At 31.1% G+C, this 13,449-nt stretch overlaps 1 protein-coding gene across 3 annotated transcripts in view; it reads left to right on the top strand.

Annotated features, from left to right (window-relative positions):
- LOC128858815 (guanylate kinase) overlaps window positions 1-13,449 on the top strand; it is a 219,075-nt gene that overhangs the window by 188,208 nt on the left and 17,418 nt on the right. The window contains exon 6 of one of the 3 annotated variants that reach the window (XM_054095333.1): window positions 4,644-4,773. The exons of the other annotated variants lie outside the window; for them this stretch is intronic. The gene's annotated coding sequence lies outside the window, so the exon portion shown is untranslated. The remainder of the gene's footprint in view (window positions 1-4,643; window positions 4,774-13,449) is intronic. 3 annotated transcript variants of the gene reach the window in all.

Genomic DNA, 13,449 nt, shown 5'->3' with positions numbered 1-13,449 from the left:
AAGAGTTATGTAAAATGTCTTGATGCCACCTCTCCTATTTCTTCTCAAACTTTCACACATCCATTAAGTAATTTCTTACTTAATACACCAGCAATGTAAACACTTTGCATTGCCCCAATTTCGAATGAGGAAACCGTCAATTTATCAAAAAGTCGTACAAGTTGGCCCAGTGCTCGAGTTTCGCACCAGCTTACCACTAATACTCGCCCTACTCCCCGCTCACCACCCCCCATACAGCTCATTACATACAAAAGTGTCACCGAAGTGGGCCGAAATTTGGCAAAAGTGACAGGTAAAAACTGAAATATGCAAATATGTGGGTAAGTGACTTTTGTCAACAACAACAACAAAACGATGCAGCAGCGCAGCAGCAACAAACAACTCATTTTCCAAAGTAAAACTCAGGCGCGGGCATGCAACAATATGTCAAGTGCTTGCAATGTGTCTATGAACAAATGTATATATGCAGTGGCGGTTAAAATAATAGCAGAGCGACATATTGCAATGCTTTAACTATTTTTGTTTTGTGTTGTTTTTTTTTGTTTGTAAATATATAGTTCTTACAACAACAACAACCATATTGCTCAAAGTTGAAAATTAAAAAAAAATTACTATAAAAAGCAATTAATTCTACTAATTTTCAAAAAAATTTCAAGCTTAATATTTTTTTTTTAATTCAGGATATACCGCTTTTAAGTGAATTCAATTTATATACTGTGCATGTTTGAATTGAGTAAAACATTTCATTGAATATTTTTTTTACAAAAAAAATTATAAAAAAATCAAAATTCTGGATAAGCGGCTTTTTAGCAAATTATGAAGTTTGGTATAATTTTGTGCAACTTTGAGGCGAGCAAAAATTGTCCACTGATTTCCAAATTTATTGTATAAAAAAAGTTTTGAGCATTCGTTTTATAGAAGAAAATGCATAATGCCGTTAACAGAAAAAAAAATGTTAAAAAGGCAATGGAGTTTTTAGTAAACTTTTTCAAATTCTCCCAATTTTTTTTCAAATTCTCCCAATTTTCATCGAAATTTCACACTTAAGCAAATTAAATTATCGTTCGGTTGATTATTTTACAAAACAAAAATAGTTATAAAAAAATGTCGAACATTCATTAAATGAAAAAAAAACATTATTTAAAAATCAAATATTTAAATTTTTTTTTTAATTTTATTTATTTTATTTTATAAAATGTTTGAAAAACTGAGTTATATGTTTTTGTTCTGGTATTAAAAATGTTTATTTGTATTTATTGCGCTTCTGAATAAATAAATGAATAAAGTAATCTTCATAAAAAAAATAAAAAAATAAAAATAATTTTTATAAAAAAAATGAAAATAATTTTCATAAAAAAAAAATTAAAAACAAATAATTTTCATAAAAAAAGTAAGATAAAGAAGAGAAAATATTTCAAAATTTTAGGTTTGTTTTTTTATTTTATAAAATGTTTGACTTTCAGTAACATGTTTTTGTTGTGGTATCAATACTTTTTTATAATTTTAATTTATAATTACATTTCTCAATAAATATATTAAATAAAATTTTCATAAAAAAATAAAATAAAATAATTTTCATAGAAAAAAAAAATTAAATAGTTTTCATAAAAAAATAAATAAAAAAAAAGTTAAAAATAAAAAACAAAAAGCAAAAAATTAGTAACATAAAGGTTGGTTTAACAATAAAACAACATATTAAGGTATTGCTGCCAGTGGCGCTGCCAAGATTTCTTGAAGACGACTCCTAATTCAGGTCGAAATATTGACAAATAAATAAAAGACCGGTGGCGCAAAATTAATCATCCAATTTAGTTATTGAATAGCTTTTTTATGAAATAAAAAAATATTTTTGACTACTGGAAATCTTTAGTTGGAACTTTACGCGTTCCATTCCCTGTCTGTTTGCACAAAATTAAAAATATTGTGCTGAGGGGATAAATTTTGCGGCACCTTTTTTTATTATTATTATTTTTTTTTTTTGTAGGTAAACCGGCTCTGAGCTCACAAAATGAAAATACCAGAGTTTAAGTCATATTGAATATTTAATAATAGAAAAAACAGTCAAAATTTAAAAAAATGACGCGCTGCTATCATTTTGACCGCCACTGTACACCTATATATATGATTCATATTTAAAACTGCGCATGCAAGAAAGTACGAAAAGCAAGTACGCGTAAATTTTGTTTTTATTTGTATTTTTATTCATTTATTTTTTCGGGTTACATGGCACGCAAATTGCTTCCTCTTCCTGCTTCAGATCGACCATTGAAGCCGGTTCTACAGCAACCACTGAGCTATTAATATCGTATTGTGGTGCTAATCATTGAATATGGGCAAGCGACTAGCTTTTAGGTATGTGCATACAGTTAAGATGACAACAACAACAACAATAAACCAAAGCAACAAACAGCAACAACACTGGTAGCAATAACATGTGGCATTGTGGCAAGTTGCGCTTCAATACCCGAACATACTCGCTCCACGCATGCGCACACACATAGATACACTCATATTTCACCAGGTTTTCTTTGATATTCACAAGCATAAATGTTTGTACGTAAATACATTTCTTGTATCTTTTTCATTATCAGAAGCCATTTTATTACTAGCGTTGATTTCCCGCTTAGGCCGGTTATCGCCTTCCACTAGTTGGCGTGTGCTTCAAATAGTTGCATAATTAAAAATATGCCAACTTAGTGAGTGACGAGATTTTCTGCTAGCTATGCTATGCTTTATGCAATTAGAATAAGAAAATTCTTTTGTTCCACTGTTGTCTTTTGCTTCCTCAAGAAGCTGTTATAATAACTTTAACTGTCTTGTGCTTGTGGAAGAGTAATAAAATTTGTATTATAGCGGGATTTCTTCCTGTTGTAAGCTGATACGCAAGTATGACATGAAATGACAAGCGAGTTCGTTGCTTAAGTCTTTTGCTGGTGGGGGCTATGGCTAGTAGTTTATCTGACTAAGAGCGTTGAAGCTTCTCAACCAAAACGAGCGGTATTTTACGATTCCATTTAATGGGTGGGTATCATAAAACTAAAATTGTAACGAGAACACATTTTTGTAGACTAATCGGCGCTTTGTGTCGCACTCATTTAACATGAATTTACAAGTGTGATTTGCTGAGCATCCATAAGTTTATTGATAAAATCTAATATTAATTCAAGTATGTAAGGAAAATGTATGCGAAGAAGGTGCGTCGTGATACAAACGACATTCAAATATTTAAAATGAGTGCCTGAGGTTAAAGAATCACCGAGAAGGTTAAAAGTAATTCAGAGAAATAACAATGGAAAATTTCTGACAGAAGTTCAATTGTAGTATTTCTTGGTTTGCTTAGTGATGTGTGAGAAAAAATACATTAAAGCGGTACTTCTTCCTGTTATAAAATAATATACAGCATTTTTGTAATGAAAGTTCTTTCGTAAGGTCCCAAAAGTTGTTAACATTTCATTTAATGTAATAACTTTTTGAAAAAAAAAATGCATGAGAATGGTAACATATAGTTAGAAAATTTGATAGGAGAGGGTCGAAGATAAAGTACGAGCTTTTTATATTAAGCAACTTTTCGTCAGACATAGCAAAGATTTTTGTATTTGAAGTTGCAATGCATCAATCGTTTGATCTGATCATGCGATCTTATTGCATGATCTCGTCATAAGTCTGATATATTTCACATTAAATATATTTATTGATTTTATATCCTAAATTGATCGGAAATTTATTATTTTTTTAGAATTAAACTCACTAGAGAATATTGGGCATATGTTGAAACGATGAAAGGAAGAGATCATATGATCAGATCAAACGATCTCTTCATGACAGCCTCAAATACGAGGGTCTTTCTTATTTAAACAAACTTATTATACCTGTGGTTGGGCAAATGCTGTAGAGATTCGAGCTCACAAGCTCTCTGAGTCGTCCTTTGCTTTCCTATTAAGTTTAGGTATCAACATAAAAAGTACTCAATTGCTCTCTCTTCCTTTTCGTGTCTACAGAAACTATGCTGACAAGGAAACACAAGTAAAGATTTCTAAAATGAAAATTACAAAAATATTGTATCATAAGAGAAGTGCTGGGAAGTACACGGTCGCTCTACCGTGTCTTTTAAAAAACTGAACTATATAATATAATTATTTTCTAAATTTTTTTATTTTTGTTTTTTTGGATTTTTTTTGTACGGAGAATATTTTTTTGTGAGATTTATTGTCGCATAAAAAATTCTTATTTGCAAATGATTTTTATCATTCGTACTTTTTAGATGAAAACTCGCTACGTTAAATTATTTAAATTTATGCACGCCTTGTTGTGCAAAGATCTCAACGGAAAAAATAACTTTTATTCTCGAAGCAAAAAATTAAACTAAAATAATATTTTTTTTAATAATAATCAAACAAAATTTATAATCATTATAATTTCTGACTCTTATACACTTCTTAGACTGCTTACACTTTGCTGTTCTATTTTTTCAGTCCAGTTTCAATGAAACTTTTAACTGACTTTTGACCTTAATAAGTGTTTGCCCATGAATTATTTGCTACTCATCTTGCTCTCTATTGAAAATAAATATTATATTAGTATTTAATAAAAATAAAATTAAAAAAATAGAACTAATTTTACTCATTTCTTTCTTCTTTTTTCAGGTATGTATTTGAAAACTGCACGTTTGGCCGTATTATTGTATCTACGTTACGATATTTTTGATTCGTATGAAAACAAAGATGCGGCTTATGATATTTTCATTAATGTAAAACAGATATAAGAAACCATTACGTAAGTAAGCTGCTTGTTGTTTTAAATATCTTAGCTTTAATTTTACTGGTATGCTAAGCACGATGGTGGTGATATTCATTATTCCCGATTGATCCAATAAGACAGAATTTCACTTTAGAAGCTATCATAAGGTGAACGTTTGATGTGATCACATGATCTCTTCGTGCGTCTGCTTTATCTCATATGAATGCAATACTTACAAAAAAATCTTTGAAAGAAAATAAATTCATTGGACGTGTCATAAAATGGTCGTTCGATCTGATCATATGATTTCAGCATCTCATCTTGTTATCTGATCACGTCATCTCTTCATATGTCTGATATATGTTCTATTTAAAAAAAAAAAGTTTTCTGATCGTTTGATATGATCACATGATTTCAACATCACATCATACGAACTGATCACATGATCTCTTCATATGTCTTAAGTACCTTCTATTGAATGTAATGTTTACAAAGAAAATAAATTGTTATCTGTGAGACTGCCATCAAGTGATCGTTCGACATGATTTCCACAACTCATCGTATGATCTGATCGCATGATATCTTCATAGGTCCAATGTATCTTCGACTGAGTGCAATTCTTATAAAGAAAATAAATTTTCATGTTTGAAACTATCATAAAATGAACATTTGATATGAGCATATGATCTGATCACATGATCTCTTCATATGTCTGCTGTATCTCACACTGAGTGTATTCTTACAAAAAAATAAATATTCGATCGGTTTAATACACCGATAAAAAATTCATATATTTGATTTGATATATATTAGGCGTCTGACGAGTTCATCTGATGTGATCATATGATCAAAACAATCAGCACTTCAAAGCAGCTTCAAAAGCGAAAATCTTTCTTATTTGAGCCACTCTAAAAAAACGAGCATCCCCAAATCATGTTTAAGATACCTTAAATATCTTGTCGAATATCGCGCTTTTGAAAAAACGTAGCGTTGTTAGCTAAAAATCAGCGAAAAAGTAATCAATTGAAAAAATGGATGTGTGGCTTTACTACCAGCGTAGATCATTAAAAAATATATACAGACAATTATTTAACTCGAAATATCTGCTATACTCAAAAACTAAAAATAAAAAAGTAGGTTCATACTTAGTAATTACTGCTAGCTATAACACGTTCGTATATTTAGTATTTTTTTGCTGTGCTAACGTGCATATTGGGTGTTCCATTAAGAGCGCCTATTTTGAATTTAACGTATATTGGGTTAAAATGGTCATAAAAAAGTTAGTTTTAAGGGGCTATCATATATAAATAATGATATTCCTCACTATTTTTGCGCTAGTTTTTTAATGTAGAACAATTGCTAGGGTGTACTAATAAATATTCAGTGCTTTTGTCAATCCCCCTAACATGCATTATAAAGGAATTTTATAAATCCGGTAGAATTTTGTGAATCTCCTCCCCAGCTGCTGGAAAGATTTTCAATAAGGAATAATTCCGGGGTGTCGTAAAATTTAAAACTTCGAATTTTTGTGGACCCCTCTAGTTTTTACTATATAAGAATTTTCAAAATCTACTATCATTTTGTGAAAGATCTCTATAAATGATTCGAATTGGCCAACAGAGTTATAAGAAGTGAGGCGCTTGAATTTCTCTCTTTGGGGTTCTTTGGAAAAAAAACTGTGTGCCATTAGCTCAAACAAATATTTCTGAACTGAATAGCGAGAAAGAATGTAATTAAGTGAAAATTGATAGCAAAATGTTATCGAAAATTTCACCAAGGCACCAAATATTGTTTTCTTGTTAAATAAGAAAAATCAAATATAAATATAATAATAAAATAAGCAATAAATAATAAAAATAATAAAAACAAAAGTAAATAGCAAGTTTTTTTGCAACATTATTTTTTCATATTTAAAAAAAAATTAAGAAAAGTGTTGAATTTTGAATTTTCATTTTTCAAGCTTTTTAATTTTTTTTAATTTTTATGTATTTTTTTTATTTTGTATTTATTTTTAATTAAAAAAGAAAAATTTTTAATTTTCTTTTTATTTAATTTTTTTTAATATTTTGTAAATTTTTTTATACTTTTTTTTGTGTTATTTTTTATTGTTTTTTATTTTTTGTAATTCTTTTCTTTTTATTTTTTAATTCTAACCCTAATTTATTAATTAAAAAATTTTTTTTATATATTTTAAAAATATTTTTTATTATTTTTTCTTGTATTTGTTATTTAAATTTGTGTTTGTTACTTTTTTTTGTTTTTGTTAATTAGTTTTTTATTTTTAATTTTGCCCTAATCGATCTTAATGACACACCCAATACTAGCAAGTCAACAACAATTTCGTTCACCATTTATAGCATAAAACACGTTAACGGTATCTGGCATAAGAATGTCGGCATAATCGCACACATTTCCCACATTTCCGCAATATCGAGTGGAAAACAAAAAGAATAACAGCAACAAAGAACAAAAGCAATTATAGCAACAAAGCGAAGAGCTCACTGACCAATAATAATAATTCCATAAATGCCTGGACGGCAGCGTGTGACTTCCACGGCTGAACGCGCCTTAACCCATATTTTTAAATCGCGCTAAAGAGGGCAGAGGACGTAGAGAAAGGTAATAGTTTGTAGCCAAATAGGCCTAAAGAATGAGCAACAATGAAATAAAAAGGTTGTTTTATTTGGTAGTTGTGGCGGAAGAAATGCAATAAAAAAGCGGCGGAGTGGTGGCACGCAAAGGTGAAAGAATAAAGACGAAAAACAAATGAAAACAAAAAAATGAATGAAATGAATGGCGCATAAACGAAATGCAGGTCTTTGGCGAATTTGTGGCAGTGGTTGCATGAAAACTTGTTTTGTTTTTTGTTTTGCTTCTTTAAAACGGTACGTGTATGCTTGTTCAGGTGTATATTTTTATGTTTACTCAATGCAACACAGTGCCTTAGTAACAAACATCGTGCAACAAAAAAATAAAAAACACAGAAAAAGAACTGTAGCCAGCATACAAATTATATAATATCTACACAATCGTAGCCAGCATTAACGTACATTTTCATGGCACCGGTCAAACGAGCCAGCGAAGCACCCCAGAACACAACCAACGACCAGCCAAGCATTCGATCTAGCGATCAGCGCTCTATGCGCCTTAGGCCATGGAACCGGTAGTAATAGCGCCATGGAAGTGGCGAAACGACTAGAAATGCACGCGCCATCGAGCACATTGTCATTTAAGTGGGTATGTACCCACACAAGCACAGCTCAAAGTGCTTCTTTGCATGCTGTTCGAGCGCTGCAAAAGCGCTACAACTCAACTTTTTGCTTTCTGCTTCCTTTCCTAGCTGATTTTGTTAGTGTTTTGTTTTAACATGAATGAGGTTATATAAGCAACGCCGGCAGAAATATCTGCAAACACAAATGAAAATTACACAAGCCTGTTTATAAATTTTGTTGCTGAAACTTGTTGCCGATTCTTGCTACAATGCTGCAGCTAGCCAGCAAGTTCCAAAACGACCGAAAAAAGCAAGAAATAAAAAAGAAGTTTGCAAAATTTAGAAATTCTAGAGCCTCTTAAAATATGCCGGCTAACTGTCAGTTGCTTTCGCAAGCGCCCATTAGCATTTCTTATCAAATTTTATTAGTCGCACTTAGCTCTTTGACCGTTTGTCTGTCTGTCAATTACCGTAATTGCAAAATAAATTTAAAGTATGAGTATGTATGTGTGTTTGTATAAGTGATACATATGCACGTCTATCGGTATTTTGATTTCTATTCATATATACCAATGAATTTGCATTGTTGTTTGTTGTTATTGCGTTCGCTCTGTAACAAATTTATGGCATTGCGTTTAAAGTTAGCGGTTTTCCGACTCGTCTCACTTGCAGCCAAATGGCTATTTAATGTCGGTAATCAGTGATAATTTTTATGCGTAAAAATTATTGCTTAAGTGTTACTGCACAACGGCATCACGGCACTGCAATGGCCTAAAAGCGTGTGCTCTCGTAGCTGCAAGTTCGTTGCTTAAGTCTTTTGTTATCAAGAAGGAGTTCAGCAGTCACTTCGTTTTTGAAGTAATTTGCTATCGACAAGAAGTTGGCGTGAAAAAAACATTTATATATGCAGTTTATTTATATTACAAAATTCTTATTGTATAGTTGAAAGATTTTTACATGGAATTAAGTAGAAAAAAATGTCTGTGGACTAAAAAAACAAACTTAATGAGGAAATTAGGCTTCAAAGATGTGATAAAAAATGTATTTTCAAGTTAGCAGCTAAATTTAGGTACGCGGGTGCTTGCGTACTTCCTTTAAAATTAAAACAATCTGATAATTTGAAAGCAAAAGTATTTCTTAACTCAAAAATATTCTAAAGAGTTAGTAAACCAGTTCGACTAAAACTGTTTTTTCAAGTTACTGAGTAGTGCTGCTCCAGTTGCAAATTTCTTTAACTACCCCCGTATATCCTTAAAAGTGAATTAACCCATTTATTTGAAACTTGGAACTTGGTATTTTTATTTTTGAGTCACTAAGTACCTTGTTTGCCTGAAACTTGATATTTAAAGTTTGCTTCTGTTTTTTGAGGCACTAAGTACCTAGTGCCCATCCAATACCAAAGTTTATGAACTACCCTCGCAAAGTGTAAAAAATTAATTAATCAATTTGCCTGAAACTTTGTATTTAAAGTTTTTTTTGGTTTTTTTGAGTCACTTAGTAGCTAGTCCCCCTTTTATTCGAAAATGTTTTCACCTCCCCTCATATACATATAATTTTTTTTTATTTTTTAAATTAACCTTTTATATTTTAATTAACCTTTTTTAAATTTTTGATGATTTTTTGTTTATTATTTTTTTACTTTTACTATTACTATATATATTTTTTTTACTATTTATTTGTATGGAGTCTCCACTAGTGCAAATTGAAAAATATCCCTGCATTCCTTTCAAGCCCTGCATTCACCAAACTTTTCCACCACTACTCGAGTCTAACTACCAAAAAAAATTTGCATTTTTTTCATATGCAGTCTTATGACTCTGTAACAAATAAGTCTATTCAATTTTTCAAGGTATTTCTGCCTTCTTTTTCGCTTGAACTCTTTGATTTATAAATATTAATTTTTAAATTGATTCAGTATTTTTTTTCTAACAACTGCAACTTCAACGGTGACAGCAAACACACACACATACATTTTTCTTTCCAACCGAAATATCGTGTTTGATGCCCGTTAATGGTTTTCGTTTATTAAAATATTTAAGTAAAGTTTTCAAAAAAATTCCACACTTCTGACATTTGATTGTTACGAAAATCTGGCCCTAAAGAAATAGGCATTTTTGACATACCAATTAATGAGTCAAATGTAACGCGTGTAGAGAAATATGAATATAGATGTCAAAACTCAATGTAAACCATTTGAAGGCAAGCAAATCAGTAATACTTATTCATACATACAAACAATTAAATCCTCTGTGAATGGCAAATTGCATTGAAAATATGTTTATGTGTGTGGACGTGCATGATAGGCATTGGCGATACTCAATAAAATATTTAAATTTTCTTAATAATGATATAGATATGGCACTCATGTAAACACCTATGCCAGCAACAAAAGTGGCAATCAAGAAGACATCTTTGCCAACAACAAAGTTGCTACTTGTATATTATTACTTACAAAATTTAAATATTTTATTGAGTATAGTACAAAACATACTTGTCTATATATGTACATTAGGGTGCATCACTCTTTATATAAAAAAATGAAATAACATAGAAAACATTACCGCTTTTGTATCGGAAATATAAATTAAGATTTAAGACTACCGCCAAAATATTTTGAAAAAATATTAAGATTTCCGTGAGTTGTACTATTTGAAAGTACCTTAAAAAAATTTCCTTATTTAGATTCCTTTTATACATTCTTTTTAAGCCTAAACACTTCAATCATCAGAAGTGATTTTGGAAAAAATCATTTGGTTTATAAAAAACTCGAATTTTAGAGCTATTTTCAAATCACCCCAGCTCACATAAATCTTAATATGTTTCCATCACACCTGTCAAATTGAATCACGTTTGTAGAAATTGGGGATACTAAATCTCATAAATTTGAGTACCACCTTGCTTCTAAAGTACCACAAGGTAGGTCTTCTTGGTCCTATTTCGTTTATACTTTTCATTAATGACGTTGATCGTTACCCTATGCAGATAATTTGAAACTTTTTCGCGGAATCTCCTGTCCACCGGATAGATTGTTATTGCAAGAAGACTTAAATAAATGCTCTGAATGTTTAAGCCCAGCAAAACAAAATATGTCTTAAATACTAGTAAGTGTTATCACATGACGTTTTCAAAGTCCATTAATCCCCTTTCCTCAACTAATCATGTTTGAAATGTAACTCTTGCCTTCGTGAATAAAATTCGTGATCTTTTTCCATATTAACTCTATTATTCGGCATAGAAATTTAACATATGCCAAATTAGCTTTTTGACGACGCCTGATTATGATTTCAGAGACCAATATACTAGGAAATACATACTAGGAAAATTGAATGCTTTAACCTATTCGAAGTTGGAGTATGCCTTCGTCATCTGGAATCGGATATACGGTATTGCTCATATTCTTAGATTTGAAAAAGTTCAACGCAAGTTTCCATGTTTTGCTCTTCATCTTCTTCACTTTGTTAGTCCCTTGCTCTACTACAGTGCTAGGCGCATGCTTATCAATGTTTTATCACTTGAGATCCGACGACTCGTTCAAAGCTTAGTGTTTATATACGAAATATTATCCGGGACCATTGTACTTCGCTCTCGTAATCCATTTTATATTGAAGTTCTCAGATCGAATTACCTCAATTCCGCCTTTCTTGCAAGAGAACTCGAAGGGTTTATTCGGATTTCTAGAAGTCTTGATCTTGATTTTGCGTTGCCAAGGCCTCTGTTTAAGTCACTTACTGAGTCTTATTATTTATTTAATTTTAGTTCTTAAGTTTTTGTTTAATAATCCTGTAAATCTAGTCGGATTTCATAAAATAAATAAATAAGTAAAATATTTTACTGCAAGTCTTTAAGTATAAAGTATAAATCGAACTTTTGGTGAGCCACCTTTATGTGCATATGCAGCTGTAACATTTATAGATATTCACATATATTTCTAAAATATGCACGCCATCCCCTTTTATGTTCACTATGTCACCGCCAACTCCGTTCACTGTTATTAGCTGCGAAGGTTCAGTCTTTTGTTTTTGATTTTTCAATCACCTTGTCGGTTGATCAACTTAACATTAGCGGGCGGCAGCTTTTTAAATGGATATGCCGTCCGAGTAATTAATGCTAACCTTTAAATTCCGCTAGATAAAGACCTAAAGTAATTTTTATCTTTTAAAATTATTTTTAATTTATTTAATTTTTTATTGTTTTTAAATTAATTTTTTTTTTCATATTTCCTTGTTGTAGAATTAAAAGAAAAAACATTTTGATGCAAATTAGTTAGCTAAAATGCGTTTTTGTATAAAATTCTTTTGTTTTCTGTTTTTAACCATGTAATTTTTCAACAATAATAAGCCACAGCGCAATAAAAATGCCACAGTCACACATTCATATATAAAAGCGTGCAGCAATAAAACTAAAAATAAACTTCATAGAAATGCGTTTACAAATCATTAGACGACAATAGCGCAAAGCGATATGAAAAAATGTGTTAGTGGGTCTTGAAATTTTGATAATAAACTAAATAATTTTGCTCTACTGATGACTTAACTGCCACTGATGGCGTCTTACATATATAAGTATATTCATAAGCATATAAGTATATAGTATTCATAAGTGGCTGGTGTACATACAGCTTCACAAAGATTTTTTCTAAAAGCGATTGCATCTCAACGGTTAATGGCAAAGCTTTTTATTTGCGACATAAAAAATCGTATTTTCGGAGGTGGGTTAAAGTTGTAGGCCTCTTGTGGAAAAAATATTAAGTTGCCAACCTCAAGTGGAAAAAGAAGATCGATCTGCCTAACATTGAAGGATTAGGTTAGGCTTTTGTGCGAGTCGGCTTAGAGACTCTCTATGCAGAATATAGGATATTTTTTATTCCGAAAATGTTACACTCCAGGTGGCGCTAGCATCGAAACTTTTCTAAAAATGGTATTAACATACCAATTCGACTCGTGTTCGAAACATTTATTGACTACGTGTTTTTTTAAGAAAAAAAAATAATAGTAACCGGCAGCTGGTGCTCGAGTAGAGATTCCGAATAAAACATGACCATTTTTAAAAACTTTGTCTGCTTGTAAGCGCTAATCTCCAAAACAGATAAACTAAAGTTAGCAAAACTTTTACTGATAGGTAGAACAACTTTCTTAGCCGGATATGGGCTATTTTTTATACAGAAAATGTTACTCCCCAGATGGTGCTAGCGTCAAAACTTTTCAAAAAATTGCACCAATGAAGCAATTAGAATCGTGCTTGAAACATTTATTATCTACTTACTTGAACTACTCTTTGTCATGAAAAAGCTCCTCATAAAAATATCTGCCGTTGGGAGTCGGCTTGAAACTGTAGGTCCCTCCATTTGGGGAACAACATCAAGACGCACACCACAAATAGGAGGAGGAGCTCGGCCAAACACCCAAAAAGGGTGTACGTGCCAATTATATATATATATATACTTGTAAGCGCTAATCTCCAAAACAGATAAACTGGAAGTTTGCAAAACTGCCACTGCTAGG

Source organism: Anastrepha ludens, chromosome 3, assembly GCF_028408465.1.
Source record: "Anastrepha ludens isolate Willacy chromosome 3, idAnaLude1.1, whole genome shotgun sequence".
NCBI lineage: Eukaryota > Metazoa > Arthropoda > Insecta > Diptera > Tephritidae > Anastrepha > Anastrepha ludens.
This window is presented reverse-complemented; position numbering and strand designations above follow the sequence as displayed.